General features: G+C 39.7%; 1 protein-coding gene across 1 annotated transcript in view; it reads left to right on the top strand.

Annotated features, from left to right (window-relative positions):
- The first annotated feature begins 19,426 nt into the window (after positions 1–19,426).
- The window catches only part of LOC134530768 (zinc finger protein 616-like), a 65,016-nt gene continuing 64,706 nt past the window's right edge, over positions 19,427–19,736 (top strand). Inside the window, exon 1 of the mRNA XM_063365935.1 lies at positions 19,427–19,688. The gene's annotated coding sequence lies outside the window, so the exon portion shown is untranslated. The remainder of the gene's footprint in view (positions 19,689–19,736) is intronic.

Genomic DNA, 19,736 nt, shown 5'->3' with positions numbered 1-19,736 from the left:
CCTTGTCGCGACCTCGTCTCTGGTGAAGCTGTGGAGACGGGGTGGACGTCGCTCGGTCGTTCAGTTGTGTTGTTTGCCCGGCGCCAGCTCTTGGGTAGAGCAGCCTCACACTCTGAGGCGGGAGTGGACCGTTCGGCCCAGTGCAGCTGACCGAGGACGTGCTGACAAGGAGTAGCTAGCAGGAAGATTGGGTGTAGAAGAGAGGATGCCCGCGGTCTCACGAAGAGTCGCTAGCGGAAAGGATGGAAGTTGGAGAGAGGGATGCCCGCGGTCTCACTAAGAGTCGCTAGCAGAGGATTGCCCGCGGTCTCACGAAGAGTCGCTAGCGGATGGGTGGGCAGAGAGAGAAGGAAGCCCGCGGTCTCACTAAGAGTCGCTAGCAGAGGATTGCCTGCAGTCTCACAAGGAGTCGCTAGCGGATAGGTGAGAGAGAATGAGAGAGAGAAGGAAAGCCCGCGGTAGAGGTGGGTCGAAAAGTATCAACCTAATACTTTGTCACTGATACGCGCCTGTATCAGGAACGGCAAACGAGTACACTTGAAAAGTATCAGAGACTTTAGTATCAGTTCAGAATTCACCTGGAACAACACCACGGCCAATGAGCGCAGTACCCGATCGCAGATGACGGTCACTTGGGCGGAGCTTGTGAAAGGGGAGGGAGCATGAACGACGAATAAGGGATAAAGAAGGGAAAGAATGTAGGGGAGGAAGCGCAGGGAAAGGCGTTGAAGCCTTGAAGTAGAGGCGCAAAGCGATATTGTTACAAGCAGGGCTGCCACTCATGGGTTTTTCCACCCAGATCTGGGTTTTTCCAATGGTGTTTGGGTTTCTGGGTTTTTAAATAATGAATTCCAACAATTCTAGGTTTTCTATAATTTTAATTATTTTTATACCTAAAACAATAATAAAGGTAGTAGCTACTGTATCTGTTGCAATATCTGTTTGATAAATGCAAACAAGTCTATGTGTTTCACACACAAAAATACATATAAACACAAAACTAGTTTTCAAGAAGCTAAGTCGAATATTAAATTAGACACATTCTTCAAAGAGGCTTACAGAACACAAAACCAATGCAACAATTAACCTTCAAACCAATCTTGTAGAATCAGACTCTGAATAAAGACTAATGTACATGATGCAGTTTTATAAAAACAATTACCGGTTTAAAGAATGCAGTGATGGTGTTTGTTTTGTCATGTATATATTTGTAGGTTTTTTTATGATATGTGCTGGTCCAAGAATTACTTATACAGCCATTTTGCTGCAGTGTAATTTTCTTGTATTGGTTGTATTTAACCGTTTTCAGTCTTGTAAGGTAATTAATTGTTTTATATTAAAACCAGTTATGTTTATATTTTTGAATTAGTACGCAAACATTTTCAACGATAGCATTTTAGACGCATCTGGGTTTTTTACCCATGTGTCTGGGTTTTTTTGTAGGTTATCTAGGTTTTTCATGAATATCAGAGTGGCAGCCCTGGTTACAAGTCGTTTTGTTTATTGTCCTACTTCAAAGTACGCTCAGTGCGCAGTGCGTGCACCGTCTCGTTCAATAATAAAACTAATGAAATTTTAATATTAAAAAGTACATTAATACAAGATATAATATTTATATTTGTGCACCTAACAGCTATGAAAATGCAAATAAATTCTCAGTTGACACTAATAACAGATGTAATCAACATATGGACTTTCTTTTTTCGAAAACAATTAGTAACTAGTGTTTTTATACATTAAAAATTCACGATTTTATCAAAAATAAAAAATAAAAAAACAAATAGGTACATTAGTGAGCATACTATATCAATGTTTTTTCAAATGTTTCTTCAGATTAGTCGATGATTTCTAACTCAGTTTTTGTTTACACAAATTACAATTAGCAAACTCATTATTTTCCGTGAAAAAATTCCACACAAATGAAGTCTTTTTCGTGCACTTATCCATTCCTTATTTCACTATAAAGATACTAACTATAAAGCATGACAGCCCGCAACATGGTGTTACACGGCCAGGACGAACTGCATGCAGTGAATGTTGAACTGATTGATACTGGTTGTATCAGGCGGGCATGAGAGTATCAGAGGTAGAGAATTACCAGGCGTGATAAATAATGTATCAGATTCTCCTTCCGGTCGCACGGTCTGCGTACGCGGAGCTTTGTTGCCTCCTGGGACCGTCTGATACAGAAGTATCAGAGACTTGTAACATGGTACAATGCTGTATCAGTATCAGGTTGGAACAGATACCGAAAATTGCTGTAACAACCCACCTATAGCCCGCGGTCTCACAAAGAGTCGCTAGCTGAGGAAAGGAAGATGAGGAATTCAATCCAATGATACCACTTTTGACTGAGGTAATATTTATTCTCCCAGATTGGCTGGGAGAGAGGAAAGCTGTATAGGCAATTTTTTTTTTCCTAACCTAACTAAAACTAAGTGTATTTTGTTTGGGAGGGTCTGGGTTAGGGAAGACTCTAGGTGCGTCCCAGGCCGAAGCCTTTACGCCTATTCATGCTGGGTTTAAGCCATGCAGACAAGGGAGCGTGCATCGTGTGCTTGTTCGGGGATTGGCCAGCCATGGATGCAATTGGCGCCATGACTAACTCCCCTTCTTAAATACTAGACTATAACTAGATAAGTTGGGCCCAGGTAAAACCTCCATAGACAGAGGGAAAACCCTGGGCACTTTCATGCAGGATGCAAAATTTCATGCATTAATTAAATGCAGGTTGGTTACAGGAACAGAAGGATGGTTCAGGAAGAAGAGTTGGTCAGAGTAGAAAGAGTCTACCATGCGGGGGTTGGGCGCTTGGACGGTTGTGTCCGCTTGTGGTGTTAAGGGGCACTGGTTTTTTGGGGGCGACTTAGTCTTTTCCCCCCAGCTGCCAGCCAGCTGAAAGTTAATACTATTTTGTTTCCTAATTCTAAATGACATGTGTTGTAGCGCATGTGTGAGCATTAGATGTTTTAATTACGTTAATTACCCGCGAGCTGAGACAAGTAGGGATGCAAACGATACATCGATGTTTTGAAAACATCGATGTATCGTTCATGAAACATCGATGTTAGCATCGATGTTTTGAAAAGCGATACATCGCTGATGCATCGACGAAAAAGTCCAAAAACATCGACATCGTTCATCATTAAAATTGCCCTAGTTTTTTATTATATTTTGTCTATAATTTCATGAATATTTATTGAATATATAAAAACATCATGATACGACATTTAGTTTTTAAGATACAATTTATTTAACTGTCTATATTTACTATAAAAACCTACATTTTTAAGTAAGTATCACAAATGTTGTAAATACTGAACTATTTGGTTGATTTCAGTATCAATTTTTTTCCAGTACTTTAAGGCCCGTTCCACAATGACACGGAAACGGAGACGGAACACGGAAACGAAGACGTATTTCACGGAACAGAGCTTCTACAATAGCACGCAAATGGAGACGGACCCGTACCTTCCCGTACGGACCTGCTCAGCAGTGCTAAAGTCTTCGTTTACGTTACTCCGTTAGACCAATAGGAGCACGTTATTTATTCATTGCAGTTGTCAAGCTACAGTTGCGCGTTCATGTTGATTAAGATATTAGTTTTGACTAATGTTTGTTTCCGTATTTCTCGACTACTTTTTTTTATACGTGAACAACAAAACAAGATTTGTTTTGAAATTTTAATTGTGCACGTGGGTTTCATTATGACGAATTTTGATGAACTTTTAATTTTCATGGTTAAATATACTTGCCATATATGACAAGACGGAGAAGGACTACTTTACCACAACGCAAAACAAAAAAAATAATAAATCGACTTACTACATAACCAAGTTAACAACCATACATTTCGATTTAACAGGTAGTTCAATTGATACTCGAAGTTTTCAGTTACGTCACGCTCGCTCTTTCTTATTGGCCAAAATTTCTTACGGGTCCGTGTATTGTAGAACGAGAAAAATACGGACGGAACGGAACAATACTCCGTTTTCGTCTCCGTTTATGTCTCCGTTTACGTCTGTTCCGTTTCCGTGTCATTGTGGAACAGGCCTAAGATGTGTAAAATCATTTGGAAAAAATAAATACCGTTAAAAAAATTTGTTTGAATAAGAATTTTCTTTTAAATTTATAAAAATATAGGGAAAAAGCAGCGAGACTTTATGGACAATTCATAGCTTGTTGTACATACAAGCTATTGGTATCTACCGATACGGTCTCGCTAGCCCTAGTGAGAAAATTAATGTAACATTTTAAACCTGCACATACACTTCATGCTTTTTCCCTATTTTTTTTTTTTCAATTAAAAATAAATTGTGTAAAAAAATAGTTATTTTTAAAAAGATTTTAGACTTCTTAAAATACTGGGGGGGAAATGATAAGGATACCAACCAAAATGGTTTAGCATTTGCAATATGTATTTATACTTAAAAATGTAAGTTTTATAAGTATCGAAAATTAAAAAAAAAAAAAGTTTCTTGAAAACTAGATGACGTATCGCAATGGTTTTTGGATAGATAGATCTCTCATGATCTTTAATATTTACAATATATTCATGAAATGATAACTAAAAACATAAAAAACAAGGCTGTCCGGGCACACACACGGTGCGGAGAGCTTCAGGAAAAACGAGATTTGAAAACTACTCAAGATATCCAAGTGGGGTCTGTTTACGAAAAGCATTTGAGTGTTCGCTGAATGCCGAAAGGTACTTTTGAATTTTGATTAAGTTTTTAAACTGTGTTTTTAGTAGAGTGAAATTTGGCTTAAATGTTTTTTTTCCGGAGTAATTTTTAGGCATAAAACAACCGATACAGAATCTTGAAACCACTTAAGGGCAGTGCAGTACACCTTTTTCTTCATTTCTCCGCTATATAATGTTACGGTCACCGCTCAACTTTCACAGTTATCCTGTGACGACGAGACGAATGCGCGCCAGTTCAGAGCCTTGCGCTTAGAGGTTATACCGCGCTGGAAGCACCAGCGAGCGTCGCGCTTATCATCCCGCCTCACTAACACACTGACGCCGTCGTCGGTGCTCCCTCTGAGAGCACAGGCCGTTATGTGTCCTCAACACCTGATCAGTGCCGCACCTCGAACGCGCCCGCGCGCGCAACATAGTGCAGTGCCCCGAACGGCGTGACGTCAGTCACGGCCTCCTACGAGTGCAAAGCGCCCGGCCGGGTGTGGCACTGCGCAAGGGTATTAATTATTCATGCATTTAATAAGATAAACAGAAACTAATAAATCTAAAACCATCAATAATTAATGTTAATGTAATAATCATGTTATAAAGGGTTATCATTCACAAAACTGGCCGAAGTAATCTTCCCGCGCTCCGCAGTTTTCCCGCGGAATTTCCCCCCTCCCTGGCCCCAGCGGCCAGGGAGGTTAGTCAGTCGCCATCCAGCACTCGCCCGGGCCGGCAGCCCATGCACGGGGAGCTCTCAACTTTCGCGCCAACATCCAGTAACTGCAATAGGTAATTATAGCCAAACCGTTTTTATATCAGCTCCCCGGTCGGCCCGAATCGGCCGTTCGCGACCCCGCGCGGTCTATTAATCAAATGTGCAGTCCATCCAGGGAGTTTTAATATCATACGTAATTTACTAGGTGGCCCATCGTGGCACCTGCGCCCCACGCTGTAACGTCCCACGTCGGGACATAGTTCATCGTCCACGCAGGGCGGCACTGTGCCAAACGCGATACCAAACATTCGGACGAGTCATTAACTGGGACGTGCCACGGCCACGTGTGTGATATCCTGCAAGGTTCCACCGTGTCCATACCCAGCGTAACGTGGCCCTCGCCACCACGCGGAATAGCCGCCTTTGCATATCCAACTGTGCGGGACTAACCACAGTGATTATAGTGTAATCTGTTATCATAAGTAAATTCGCGGGACCTGCCGTCCACGCATTTCACGTTGCGTCCACGTATTCTCGCTCAAGCCGAAATAGGTTCACCGTACGCGGGGCTTAGGTCGACGATGAAGCGGCCAGTTACGTGAGCGTGTGACGTGTAGTTTGTGCAACGGAATAAAACAGCTAACAATACGTGTGTGTTTTATTAATAAGGCGTCCTGGGAGGCGAAAACAGCCCAGGGGGCCCTTTATCGACGCGTCCCTGCCTGCAGCCACGAGGCCAGGAACCCCGCCCTTGAGATCCAAATTAAATTAAACAGTTTAAATTCACGTAAAGTCAGATCAGGCAACGGGGACGGCGTCAACACATAAACCCCGAACAGACGGCAAGTTTTACATACATTTGAATTACGGACATGCCCTTTTAATGTTTACCTTTATTTCTGCTAAAGTTGTGAAGCTGTAGTCATTTAAATTTGTCCACAACTCTTTGAAGTTTACTGAGAGCTGGTCAAGTAGTTCATGCGGATTTTAAAGTTTTTGGTTGCAGACTTTGCTTTTAATACATGTTTTTGTTCTGCATGAGACACGACTGTAAATGGGTTGTGGATATTGTGGTCAGGAACCTGTAGTAGGTATGGTTTTTGGCTACATACTATAGTTTAAATCATTTTGGCATGTTTTTCCTGATATTTAAAAACATCGGTTAAAACATCGATGTATCGGTTGTCAGAACGATGCTTTTTCGTTTGAACATCGATGTTCGTGATATCGATGTTTTTCAGAGCGATGTTGCATCCCTAGAGACAAGGACCTTACTCCGGAGAAACCAAATACTGTAGAGGGAGAATACAGGACAGCTCGCTCGTTTTCGCGAGAAACCGACGGTGCTGCGCTCTCGCGGCTCGGCGTGATGACTACCTCTAGCTGCCGCGACCATGGCCGCGCCATACGAAAACCTCTGAAACTAAACTCGCTGAAGTACAAAGAGTAACCGTCAGAATTGAAAGGAATTATTATTAAATATTTTTTTTAAAATTCTATAGCCTTATAGAACGTAAAAATTTTCCCCAAGTCAAAACATTTCTTTTAGAAAAACATACTATCGTGAGTTGTAATATTTCCCACTTCCCGCTTTCATTGTTAACTAAATAAACCTTATTTCTTGGTTTGTTGATATTATAGTGATTTTATGCTTTGTTTTTTTCTTCTTATTTTCACACAATTCCTTTTCAGATAATGTATTTCCTCGCAATAGCATCGTTTACACTGACGTCGACCCAAGTGTCTCCTCGGCTCCTTCAGGCCGTTATGCCTCGTCAACGTCCTCCATTGTGCCCCCAGTGTGTGCATCGGCCAGGGACGCACCCGCGTGCGCCCTAGCATGCCAGTGAGCCAGGGTCAATATGTAAATATTTCTGTGTGTATATATTTCTTTCCAAATGACAGTGACTTTGTTTTAAGTGTGTAAGTAATGTAATTGTCATGTACCAACTATTGTGTAATTCTTGTAAACGTATCGCAGTGTCTGTATGTAAGCGCGGCCTGGCGCTCATCCGCGTCGCGAGGGGTGGCGCTCTCCCACGCCGGCCGATTTCCCCTTCCCCTCCCCCGCAGCCCGCGCGCGACGGCCCGCGGACGGGCGTAGAGAGTAGTCGAACTCAGGACTCGAGCAGCGGCGGACGTGCGCTCCGCTCCGCGCTGATCGCGAGACGGGTGTCGAGCTCACGGTCCGGCGACTCTGCCATAGGACGAGCATCTCTCGCAGCAGCCGTGCTGCCTACGACGTGCCGCCCACGCGATTGGGTGTCCGAGCTGCGAGTACGTAAGTTACGTCACGAGCCGGTCATTACGGGGCGCGTAAGCTTCGTTACGCATCGCAGAACTTTCGCCGACGTTACGAGTCAGTACGTAAGAACCGCGCACACATCACGTGTCTTTGTGAGGGACATAGTTACTCTCTGCCGAACCATCGCCGACGTTACGAGTCAGTACGTAGGGACCACACACGCGTCCCGTGCCTTTACGAAACAGTTGTCTATCAGGATCTTTGTTACGTGGGAGAACCGCCAGTACGCGTCGGGACGAGTGGGCCGTACGAGACGGTCACAGGGAGTCCGGGTCATCGTGGGAGAGGCGCGCAACCCGCGACGGATCCGCCAGGCCGCGGCATGCTCTCTGAACGCAATAAAAGAGCTCGTGAACCGATTAACAGCGAGTGGTCCTTTCGATCTACCTGTCATTCTACTTCTCCATCCCTCCAGGTCCCGCATTTCCCGGTCCCGGCCACGTCGGCCTGGACCCACACCTCTCCGACGAGAGCAGTACGGGCATAACGAACATTTCTAGCAAACAGGGAAATAGGGACCAGAAGCCGAGGGACGTCAACACCTTTTATAAAACAATTATTATGACATTAAAATATTTGTTTTACGATGAATGTGGGAGAACCCGGAGTAAAAAAAACAAAAAAGCAAAAAAAGTCATGCACATGTAAATTGTATGGAATATCTACCATAGCAGTGGTTATAAGGTATGATCGGGGAAAATAAACTTCTTGCTACCTATTTAGGTACAGCTGGATAAAATTTTACAAGCATATCGTCGGACTAATTAGCAAACCTCGTAACTCCACTTTTTGTCAAAAATTGGTTTTAGGTACTACTATATACTCAGTTATGTGTTATATTACCATTCCAAAGATCATAACAATAAACAATCCCTATGGACTACAATCCTATTTTCAGAAAACCTCTTATCTCCAGCTGTCGATTTCCTGCATATTAGCATACCTCGTAACTCCATTTTGTTAGTTAACAAACACAGTGTTATTGTTGCACTGTCTATTAATTGTTTTTAAAATATTATTCTAGTTGTTTCGATATTGTTTGTATATATGGAGCAGGTACATTTTATTATTATCTCACACTTTAAATATTGTCCATCGGTTATTTATGCATACAAAACACTTATTGCAATAAATTATATATTTCAAACTTTTGTAATACAGGCCATAATATCAAATGTTTTTGGAGGTAATGTCTAAACTATTTTATACGATTTAGCTATGCATTCTTCATTTCAGAATGTCAAGAGCCAAGTATGATTTCGGCATGGATTTCATGAGTACCCCTTGTAGAACATCATACATTCTTTACGATATTGGCACTTCCATTGTTTTATTTTACTGTTTTCAATTTGAAAGCCAAAGATGGCTTCTGTTATCTGTGGAACGAGACTGAGAGGGACCTTGGTTCAAATGAGTTTGCTACAATAATTTGCAATTCATCTTGTCGCAACTACCTTTGAGGAACGATGCCGACAAATTGATACTGTATAGTGAAGGTTGCTGCTATCAGAACAGAAATATGACTCGCCAATGCACTCTTACAGATATCGGTGACAAAGTGTGTAACGATAGAGCAAAAGTTTCTGGAGGTCGGACACACACAAATGGAGGCAGACTCCATGCACTCGAAGATAGAAAATAAGCTGAAAAACAAGAAGATTAATGTTCCAGCTGACTACATTGCAACTTGCAGGGAAGCACACAGAAATCCACGTCCATATGAAGTTCATTATTTGACTCACAGTTTTTTTTTTTAAAGATTTGATCATGCTCAAGTGTATAGCTCTATCAGACCAAGCAGAATAGCTGGGGATCCATGTGTTACCGACATCAGAGCCTTGAAGTACACTACAGATGGGGTTATTTCCTACAATTTAGTTTTCACAGAAGAGTGGAAGAACTTGCCTATTCGCAAAAAGAACATTACTGCTAAGCCATTTGATAGTTTGCCAGCACTGTACATGAGAGGCTGAAGATAAATAAAACTAACTACGACCATTTGCAGTCCCTGAAAACAACTATGGAATCAGACTATCACTTATTTTATGATAGCCTTCCTTTTCAAAACTGAAGCATTGATTTTCTGAGGGGTAATTTTTTTTTCTTTTCCCAATTTGTTGGAGTAATATTTATTGCCTCATTTATCAGTATTTAAAAGCTAGTTTTATCTTGATGTTCTTTCAAACGAATTCATAGTTAATGTTGATTTTATGTACTATAGAATATTGCTGTTGTGTATTGTATACTGTCCTTACTTTTCAATATCGGAAATAACCCTTGTAATGTTAGAGATACTTTTTTATAATACACGAATAAATTTGGTGCTATAACTATTCATCTCAAAATTGTTCTAACATCAATATTAAGTTTAAGCCAATAAGAAGATTTATATCTTATCAAACCTCGTATCTCCATATTTAGTTTGAATTTATGATTGTAAAACCTCGTAACTCCATTTAAAAAAGGTTTAATAATTAAAAACTGACACAGAGTTTATTGACAAACGTCAGGGGGTGTTTTAACTTTTATGTGATGAATTAAACACATATTTAGTACAAACAAAAAAGTTATTCAGTTTTTTGCTTCTCTTGTAAAATTTGTCTTCAGGGAGTTACGAGGTTTGCTAATTAGACCGACGATATTCATCTCTTGTATATTATTTGCCTTTTTCATTTACAATGGAAGTGAATCTTGTAAAATTTGTTCTAGCTCTGGTACCATTGTAATAATGCATTTATTTAAATATTATTATTTTAAAGTAACGAGGTATTAATACATATTTAATATTTATGGTAGCTTAAGATGGTGCAATTGTAAGTTCTAATTTAAGGATTATATTGTTTATTTACATTGTGTCAAACGCTATGTACTTCTACATATTTATGTCATACTGAAATTATGTATTTTTTCATCTCCTGTTAATTTTCAATATTATTTAAATGTCCATGTTATTTAATTTCATAATATCGTGCTCAAATCTCTGTTAACTGTACATTTAATTATTATATATGTATTATACACTGTACTCATTATATTGCACATATTCATTAAAAAAAACTTTTAACCAATAGGCTGTTGAACGATAGCAAATCAATAGTATTTAGTGGCTAAAAAATTTGGATAATTTAATTAATTCATTAGATAACTCCCTAAATGAACGATGATTAGAAATAGAATGCTTTGAAAATTTTTTCTTCAATTTTCCTTGAAAATATGCTGTTCGTTGTTAACTATTTTTTACATCGAAAGCAACTAACTTTTCAGCGAATAAATTTACATCTGCATGGCTGCAAAGAATACGAGGGTCAACACAATTTTTTTCAAAAGAATGTGTTGATTAGTCTAGGTGCAATAACGAGTTGAATTTAATACATTTTAGGCTTGGAATGCATGGCCGTGGGTGCTGTTATCACGCTGAGCCGCTAGGTAGCAGCGCTGACGCTCTTCGCCCGCGCGGCTGTGCTATTAGTATAGAGCTGTCCTGTATTCTCCCTCTACAGTATTTCGAGAAACTATAGCTTCAGGTCGCCTGTCGCCTGTCAATGGCTGTCGGCACTTAGAGAAATTAGTTCGTCCGTCATTGCTTAACCCATTATCACAGCATCTGCGCATCAATAGCTACGAATAATTAATTTAAATAGTGTGCCCGCAAGTTGATGTGCCTGCACAATTTATACAAGTTTCTTCTAGAACCATTTGTGTTAAAGTTTTACATGTTTCTATCTCTTTTGCATGATGATGATCTTTTGCATTTTACAATATTATTTCCACATCTACAAAACATACTTCCAGTATACACTTAAATAATCTACCTAAATATTTACAATAATCTTCTTAATATATATAAATCTCGTGTCACAATGTTTGTCCTCAATGGACTCCTAAACCACTTAACCGATTTCGATGAAAATTGGCATTTAGGTGTAATATTTTCCAACTTGAGAGATAGGATAGTTTTTATTTCGATTAATGGTCTTAATCTTATAATTTTGGAGTTTTCTAATGTGATGTATGTATGAGTTGGCAGAAAATCACCACGGCAACGGCTGTAGCATTGTTGATGCTTCATTCGTCTCCATGGCAACGACTATTTCATTGTTAGTGTAGTCCTCATCACTCATTAAATACAGACCACCAATTTTTAGATATATACAGGTAAATAACTATACACTGGTAGAACAAAGTCGGTCGGGATTTGAAAGTGATATAAATTATTCAAATTAAGAAGACAATTACTAACTACATCTGATTTCTAAAAAGGTCCCCTTCACCAAGTCAACTGATTTCGATGAAAATGGGCATTTATGTGTAATTTTTTCCAACTTGAGAGATAGGGTAGTTTTTATTTCGATCAATGGTCTTAAAAATTTATTATTAATAATAAACTGATCATCAATGTTGATTGGTGTTTAAGCCCGGGAAACAGTGGGCACTTCGTCTCCATGACAACGTTGCGTGCTTGAGAGTCGGGAAACCATCGGTGCTATTCGTTTTTTCTTCGGTACATTACAAAGCATTGTATTAAATTTTTGTCAAAATTAATTAATTTTCATTTTATTTCATTTATTATAACTGTAAATAAGAGATTTGGTCTCATTTCCCCCTCCCCCCCCCCCCCCAATTAATACAACCGTGCGAAGCCTGATCGGGCAGCTAGTAACATATATAAAATAACTATGATACATTGTCTCTTTATATTTACACTGCCATCTGGTGACGAGTGGTAGCACTACCAGGGCCATGGCTGGAGTGTTGCGCCGCGGACAGGATTGTGACCCGGGTTTTTTGTTTAATAAAGAGGAGGTACGACGTCAACCTCAATAGACAACAAACCTCATTAACAGTCACCGCGGCCACTGGCCTTAATTAAAATGCCCGTGACTATGATCGTGTCAGATTAGAAGAAATCCAACTAAAACGGCTTACAGTGAGACAATATGTTGATAAATTTACAGTCGCCAACTTGATGCCACAATTCAAATAATTAAATACTACTATAAAACAGTTGTTAAGCCTTAAGCACACAATTACCAGGTGCTACCTTTTAATTGAGCACCTGGAACGTGTTTTTAGCTTATAATAGAGCAAATTAAGTTAATATAAGTTTTTTGACGCCGACTCACAAAGAAGAGAAAGTTTCACTTCCTTGCGAGGCGGCCATGTCCGGCAGTCTCGAACCACTCCGCGCCGGGAACAGATGTGTGTCCGTGGGCAGCATCCAAGTTTTCTTTCTGTGATCATTTTATTCTGCACTAAATATTTAAATTTAAACCTATTATTAATTCATAAGCTGCCCACGTCGACTCGGCGCGTATTTTACGGAACCGGGCCTATCCCGACCGTCTTCATCGTGACACCGCGCTGCAGATCGTATCACTCACGTAAGTGTTTCGCCGAATTTAGGAGCCCGCTCATAGAGCCCCCCCTGCACCCGTTAATGTTCGGCGCTGGCCGTCTCCAGCGAGCATCGACCCGCGTCCCGCGAGACTGCCGCGGTAACCATTAGTGTCGCGTAGTGTTATGTTTTTTCTGTGTTAATTGTGTAACGGCTAGACGTCGCCAAGTGTTGGTGAGAGTGTTTTGTAGCGGGACTAGATTAAAGGTAATTCTCACCAACTCGTGTATACTAATTTTCCGGCGTCTCCCGTCCTCCACACGGCCGAGCGGCCTTCACAATCAAGGGAGAGCCATTCAGGGTAGATTCAAGCTGTGTACCTGGCGGGGCACGTGGGGGCAGAGTACCCACGACCCAACACCAACGGCCTAGCAGCCCGCTAGCCTGGCGCCCCTCCGGACAACAAGAGCACCGCGACGCCCGTAGCGCCCGTCAGGTACCCCCCGGGCCTTTCACATAGGTCGGGTGACGGCAGATCTCTCATGATCTGTACTATTTATAATATATTCATGAAATTATAACTAAAAACATAAAACACAAGGGTAATTTTTATTTTATGTAAGCCTATGTCTTAAGGCTGCAGTCTGCCCGGGCACACACACGGTGCGCAGAGCTTCAGGAAAAACCAACGTGATTTGAAAACTACTCAAGATATCCGAGTGGGGTCTGTTTACAAAAAGAATTTAAGTGTTCGCTGAATGCCGAAAGGTACTTTTGAATTCGGATTAAGTTTGTAAAATGTGGTTTTAGTAGAGTGAAAATGGCTAAAAGGCATGTTTTCGGAGTAATTTTTTAGGGATAAAACAACCGATACAGAATCTTAAAACCACTTAAGGGCAGTGGAGTACACCTTTATCTTCATTTCTCGGACATTTAATGTCACGGTCACCGCTCAGTTCTCTCAGTTATCCTGTGACGACGAGAAGACTGCGCGCCAGTCCAGAGGAGACACTGCGCTAGAAGCACCAGCGAGTGTCGCGCTTATCGTCTCACCTCACTGGCACACATAAACCCCAAACAGACGGCCAGCTTGACGTCGTCCGGCCGACGACCACCCCAGAGCCCGACCTGCACCCGCCAGTATACGCTCCTGCTAACGGAACACACCCCTGGCCATGGCCCACCCGAGTCAGGCGAGCCGAACAGCGATTAAAGGCAAACCCGCGAAAACCTGAGTAGATAAGAGAAGTACCGTACCCATTCCTCCTGGAACATTAAATTAGGATTTTAGCGACAATAAAGTCTCTTCCAGACACACCCATTTAGAGTCTAGCGTAATGAGGTCAAACCTGGCGCAAGAGAGGCCGAGCCTCCCTCGGACGCCATGCCAGTTCGGCAGGTCAGCACAGCTCACGGACCGGGGCGGACCTACGTCCCACGGAGGGGCAACAACCTTTGTCTTCATCGAAAGTAACGTCCGGTAAATATAGTCACTAATTAACAGAACCCCTTTTTTTACTTAACCTTTCCGTGAGTACCCGGTTCCCCTTTTCGGTCCAGGACCTAATCCGACCGCATCAGTTTAAAGACACCCCGCACCATACTTGGTCAGAGGGGTTGATCTTCAGTATACGGCAGGGGCCACCTCCCGCAACTCACAGAACTTTACTTAAGGTCACGCGCACAGCGCTGACCACAAACCCGCAAGGGAGCTTGGACAAACTTAATTGCGGTGCGTGTTTCACCACAGTGGGCACAACACCCGCGCAGAGACATTTGTATACGGGATTGGCCGTCTCCAACCGCCCACCCCTTAACTCAGTGTATTTTTGTGTCCCGTATTTTGTATTACTAACTTAGGTTACCCGAGTAACAAGTGCCACGTAACTTGTGCGCGCCCTCTTAATTCAGTGTATTTTTGTGTCCCGTATTTTGTATTACTAACTTATGTTACCCGAGTAACGAGTGCCACGCAACTTGTGCGCGCCCCCTTAATTCAGTGTATTTTTGTGTCCCGTATTTTGTATTACTAACTTACGTTACCCGAGTAACGAGTGCCACGTAACTTGTGCGCACCCCCTTAATTCAGTGTACTTTTGTGTCCTGCCTTTGTGTTACGAAATTACGTTACCCGCGTAACCAGTGAGACGTATGAGACGTAACAGCGTCCGAGGCCCACGTAACGCGGAACGCAAACAATACGGCACCACGGAATAACGAGTAAACCCCCCCCGGGGACCTCAGTAGAGTGTTGTATTGTGTACGACTCGCTCCTATGAATAAAAGGTACGACACCACCACCTCAACTCCACGTCTCTTATTTAAACATCATCTCACGCAACACCGCCGCCGGCCCTAGTGGGCCACGCAGGGGCACATACATCCACGACCCCAAACTCACGACTAGAGCCGAGCTAGTCTGGCGCCCACCCGGACAATACGTATCAAGAACCGCCTTTTCCCACTAGGAGCCACACCGGGACTCGAGCCCGAGACCCCGGACGACGGCAAGCTTTACATACATTTAAATTATGGACATGCCCTTTAATGTTTACCTTTACTTCTGCTAATGTTGTGAAGTTGTAGTCATTTAAATTTGTCCACAACTCTTTGAAGTTTACTGAGAGCTGGTCAAGTAGTTCATGCGGATTTTTAAGTTTTTGGTAGCAGACTTTGCTTTTAATACATGTTTTTGTTCTGCACGAGACACGACTGTAAATAGGTTATGGATATTGTGGTCAGGAATCTGTAGTAGGTATGGTTTTTAGCTACATACTATAGTTTAAATCATTTTGGCATGTTTATCCTGATATTTAAAAACTTCGGTTAAAACATCGATGTATCGGTTGTCAGAACGATGTTTTTTTATATCGATGCTTTTTCGTTTGACTATCGATGTTCGTGATATCGATGTTTTTAAGAGCGATGTTGCATCCCTATTCACAACACTGATATTTATAAAAAATAACTATTATAACATAGAAAGAAGATCGCCTGCAGTAGCGGTTAGGGATGCAAACGATACATCGATGTTTTCAAAACATCGATGTATCGTTCATGAAACATCGATGTTAGCATCGATGTTTTCAAGAGCGATACATCGCCGATGCATCGACGAAAATGTCCAAAAACATCGACATCGTTCATCATTAAAATTACCCTAGTTTATTATAATATTTTGGCTATCATTTCAGGAATATTTATTGAATATATAAAAATACATTACGATATGACATTTAGTTTTTAAGATACAATTTTTTTAACTGTTTATACTTACTATAAAAACCTACATTTATAAGTAGGTATCAAAAATGTTGTAATTATTGAACTATTTGGTTGATTTCAGTATAAATTTGTTTCCAGTACTTTAAGATGTGTAAAATCTTTTGGAAAAAATATATACCGTTAAAAAAAATTGTTTATATAAGAATTTTCTTATAAATTTTGAAAAATATAGGGGAAAAGCAGCGAGACTTTATAGACAATTTCATAGCTTGTTGTACATACAAGCTATTGATTGGCACTCATACGGTCTCGCTAGCTCTATCGAGAAAATTAATGTTACCTTTTAACCTGCACATACATTTCATGCTTTTTCCATTTTTTTTTCAATTAAAAATAAATTGTGCAAAAAATAGTTATATTTTAAATGATTTTAGACTTCTTAAAATACTGGAAAAAAATGATAAGGATATCAACCAAAATGGTTTAGCATTTACAACATTTATTTATACTTACAAATGTAAGTTTTATAAGTATCGAAAATTAAAAAAAAAGTTTCTTGAAAACAAAATGTTTTTGGATAGATAGATCTCTCATGATCTGTGCTATTTACAATATATTCATGAAATGATAACTAATGACATAAAAAACAAAGGTAATTTTATTTTAAGTAAGCCTGTGTCTTAAGACTGCAGTCTGCTCGGGCACACATACGGTGTGCAGAGCTTCAGGAAAAATCAACGTGATTTGAAAACTACTCAAGACATCCGAGTGGGGGTCTGCTTACGAAAAGCATTTAAGAGTTTGCTGTTAGATTAGTGATTGTTTTAATATAAATAGGTATTTATTGAAACTATTTTCTCAAAATTCATTTATGATATAAATGCTTTTTTTTTTTTTTAAGAAAGACGGGCACATTTATATTTTATATTAATGTTGCTAGATAATTTTGACAGCTATTTTTACATAACTGTAACCCTGACCTTGACTGTAACCCTTATATTTTTTTGTGATGCTTCTGTGTAATTTTTATCAGAGAATTTTCTTCCATTTTTTAGTAAATGTAAATATTATATTTCTTTGTATGATTTTTTTGTCATTTTTACCGTTTTGTTTTTTCGTTAGGGATTAAAAGTCAAGTGAAAATACTTAAGTATTTAAATTTTGCCATGTTATGCATATTGCTTCTTTCCTTAATGTTTACCTTTTTTTCTGCTAATGTTGTGAAGTTGTAGTCATTTAAATTTGTCCACAACTCTTTGAAGTTTACTGAGAGCTGGTCAAGTAGTTCATGCGGATTTTTAAGTTTTTGGTAGCAGACTTTGCTTTTAAAACATACATGTTTTTGTTCTGCATGAGACACGACTCTAAATGGGTTGTGGATATTGTGGTCAGGAACCTGTAGTAGGTATGGTTTTTGGCTACATACTAGAATTTAAATCATTTTGGCATGTTTTTCCTGATATTTAAAAACATCGGTTAAAACATCGATGTATCGGTTGTCAGAACGATGTTTTTTGACATCGATGCTTTTTCGTTTGAACATCGATGTTCGTGATATCGATGTTTTTAAGAGCGATGTTGCATCCCTAGTAGCGGTAGCAAGGCGAACGAACTATTTGTGACCTGTCTTCCTTGCATTCGAGTTGGGAGCGGACGAACTAAAAGGAGCGCTCCCGGTCGCGAACTATTATGCGCAAGTCTAACCCACCTCTAGCTGAAGTTATTGTAATTGAAACTAGTATTAAATTGTTGATTTTTTTAATATAATTATTATATTTATAAACGGTGTTTTCACAATTCAATATCTCATACCTTTTTGAAGATTGCCAGGCGGGTTGCGGTCTTCAGGCGTAATGACACAATGAATCCCACTTATTTACATTCTGCATCAGGCGCTCTCTATTGGCGCCGGTTGCATCACCATCTTGCAGGATAGCTAGTTTAGTCATAGAGATTAGTAAAAAAATACCCTGCGGTGTCGGGGCAGCCATGTTTGTTTCAGGGATGAGCATGTAACATTCGCACAAGGGGGCCGAGGCCAAATGTAGGACCCGACAATGTGTTTTAAATATTACTCCAGCTAATTTTATTATTTCACTCGTTATTAAAGCCACTGGTAACTTTAGAAAATAAAAGATAATTAATGTGTATATTTTTCAAAATCTGAAACTAATTTAAATTAATCATTGAAATGCATTCCTGTGTGTGTTTTTAAATTCAATTAATTAAATGCAATAAAAAATTATTTCTGTGAAAAAATCTTTCAGCCTGCTTGTTAGGTTTAGGTTTGTATTTTACCAAATTTGGTGTGAATAAATATTAGAATAAATTAAATTGGTGTTAGGAAATCATAATATTGTTTCCATAAAATGTTCATATTAAATTAATAAAACCGGGTAAGCAAAGTCAACTTTTGTAACTTATAACTACAAGTGATGAAGACTGGAACTACAGGAATAAATTCTACTCTTTGGAATTGGGTATTTTTACCAATTTTTACTCTGTCCATCCATTGTTCCCAGCAGATTAAAACATAATTATTTTGACGTTACAACGTCTTATAAATCGATGAACGCCGGCTTTACGAACGAAAAATTGTCACGTTCCGCCTGAGCCAAGCGTGCAAGAACCGGCCAACCACCGTGCGAGAAATTCTTCTATAATATCAAACATGTTAAGGCAGGCTTTTTAACTAATTATTTATGATTATATTTAAACAAATTATTTAAATTAAATTTACAAATACTGTAAATAATATTTGAAAATTTAAAAGTATTTAATTTTTCATCAATTTTTTTTATGACGTTATCACGTAAAATTATCGTCCGTAAACCGACTTTACAGACAAACCCCCCTCCCCCTTTTTTATTATCATCTATTATCAAAACATTCAACATTCATAATTTTATTCTTTTTTAATTCTAAATTTTATTCGATTAATCCTAAACCATGTTGGTACGCTAATAAAAGTAAATAGCAATTGTCAAATATTTAATGGGGCTTTATTTGGAAGAATAAGCATGCTCTTCCACCCCCGAAAATAAACTATAAAATATTTAACCAATTTAATTTCAAGCAACTTTTTCACGTTTAGTATTTTATGGTTTTATTTTTTCGTTTACGTCCAGGTTGAAATTGGAATATACCGTTTCTACTTAATTGTTGTTCTATGAAAAAGAATCTTCTTTAGCAATATTTCTCAAAAATAAAATGTTGGTTATCGATACGTGTTCTGTAATTGTTGAGTTTGTAGGAATTTTTGTCGTGTTTGAACATATTTTTTCTTGTTTTGAATGTTCTGTTCGTGATATTAGTTGGAAGAAATGAAGTCTTTGTTTTGAAGTATTTGGATAAGTGATGAATATATCATTGGAAGACGGTACTAGAAGCAAACGCCGACATTAGCGTGTCCAAGGTATGCTTTCCTATGGAATTGTTTTCTGTGACGCTAACTACTTGTAGT

The sequence above is a fragment of the Bacillus rossius genome, chromosome 3 (assembly GCF_032445375.1).
Source record: "Bacillus rossius redtenbacheri isolate Brsri chromosome 3, Brsri_v3, whole genome shotgun sequence".
NCBI lineage: Eukaryota > Metazoa > Arthropoda > Insecta > Phasmatodea > Bacillidae > Bacillus > Bacillus rossius.
This window is presented reverse-complemented; position numbering and strand designations above follow the sequence as displayed.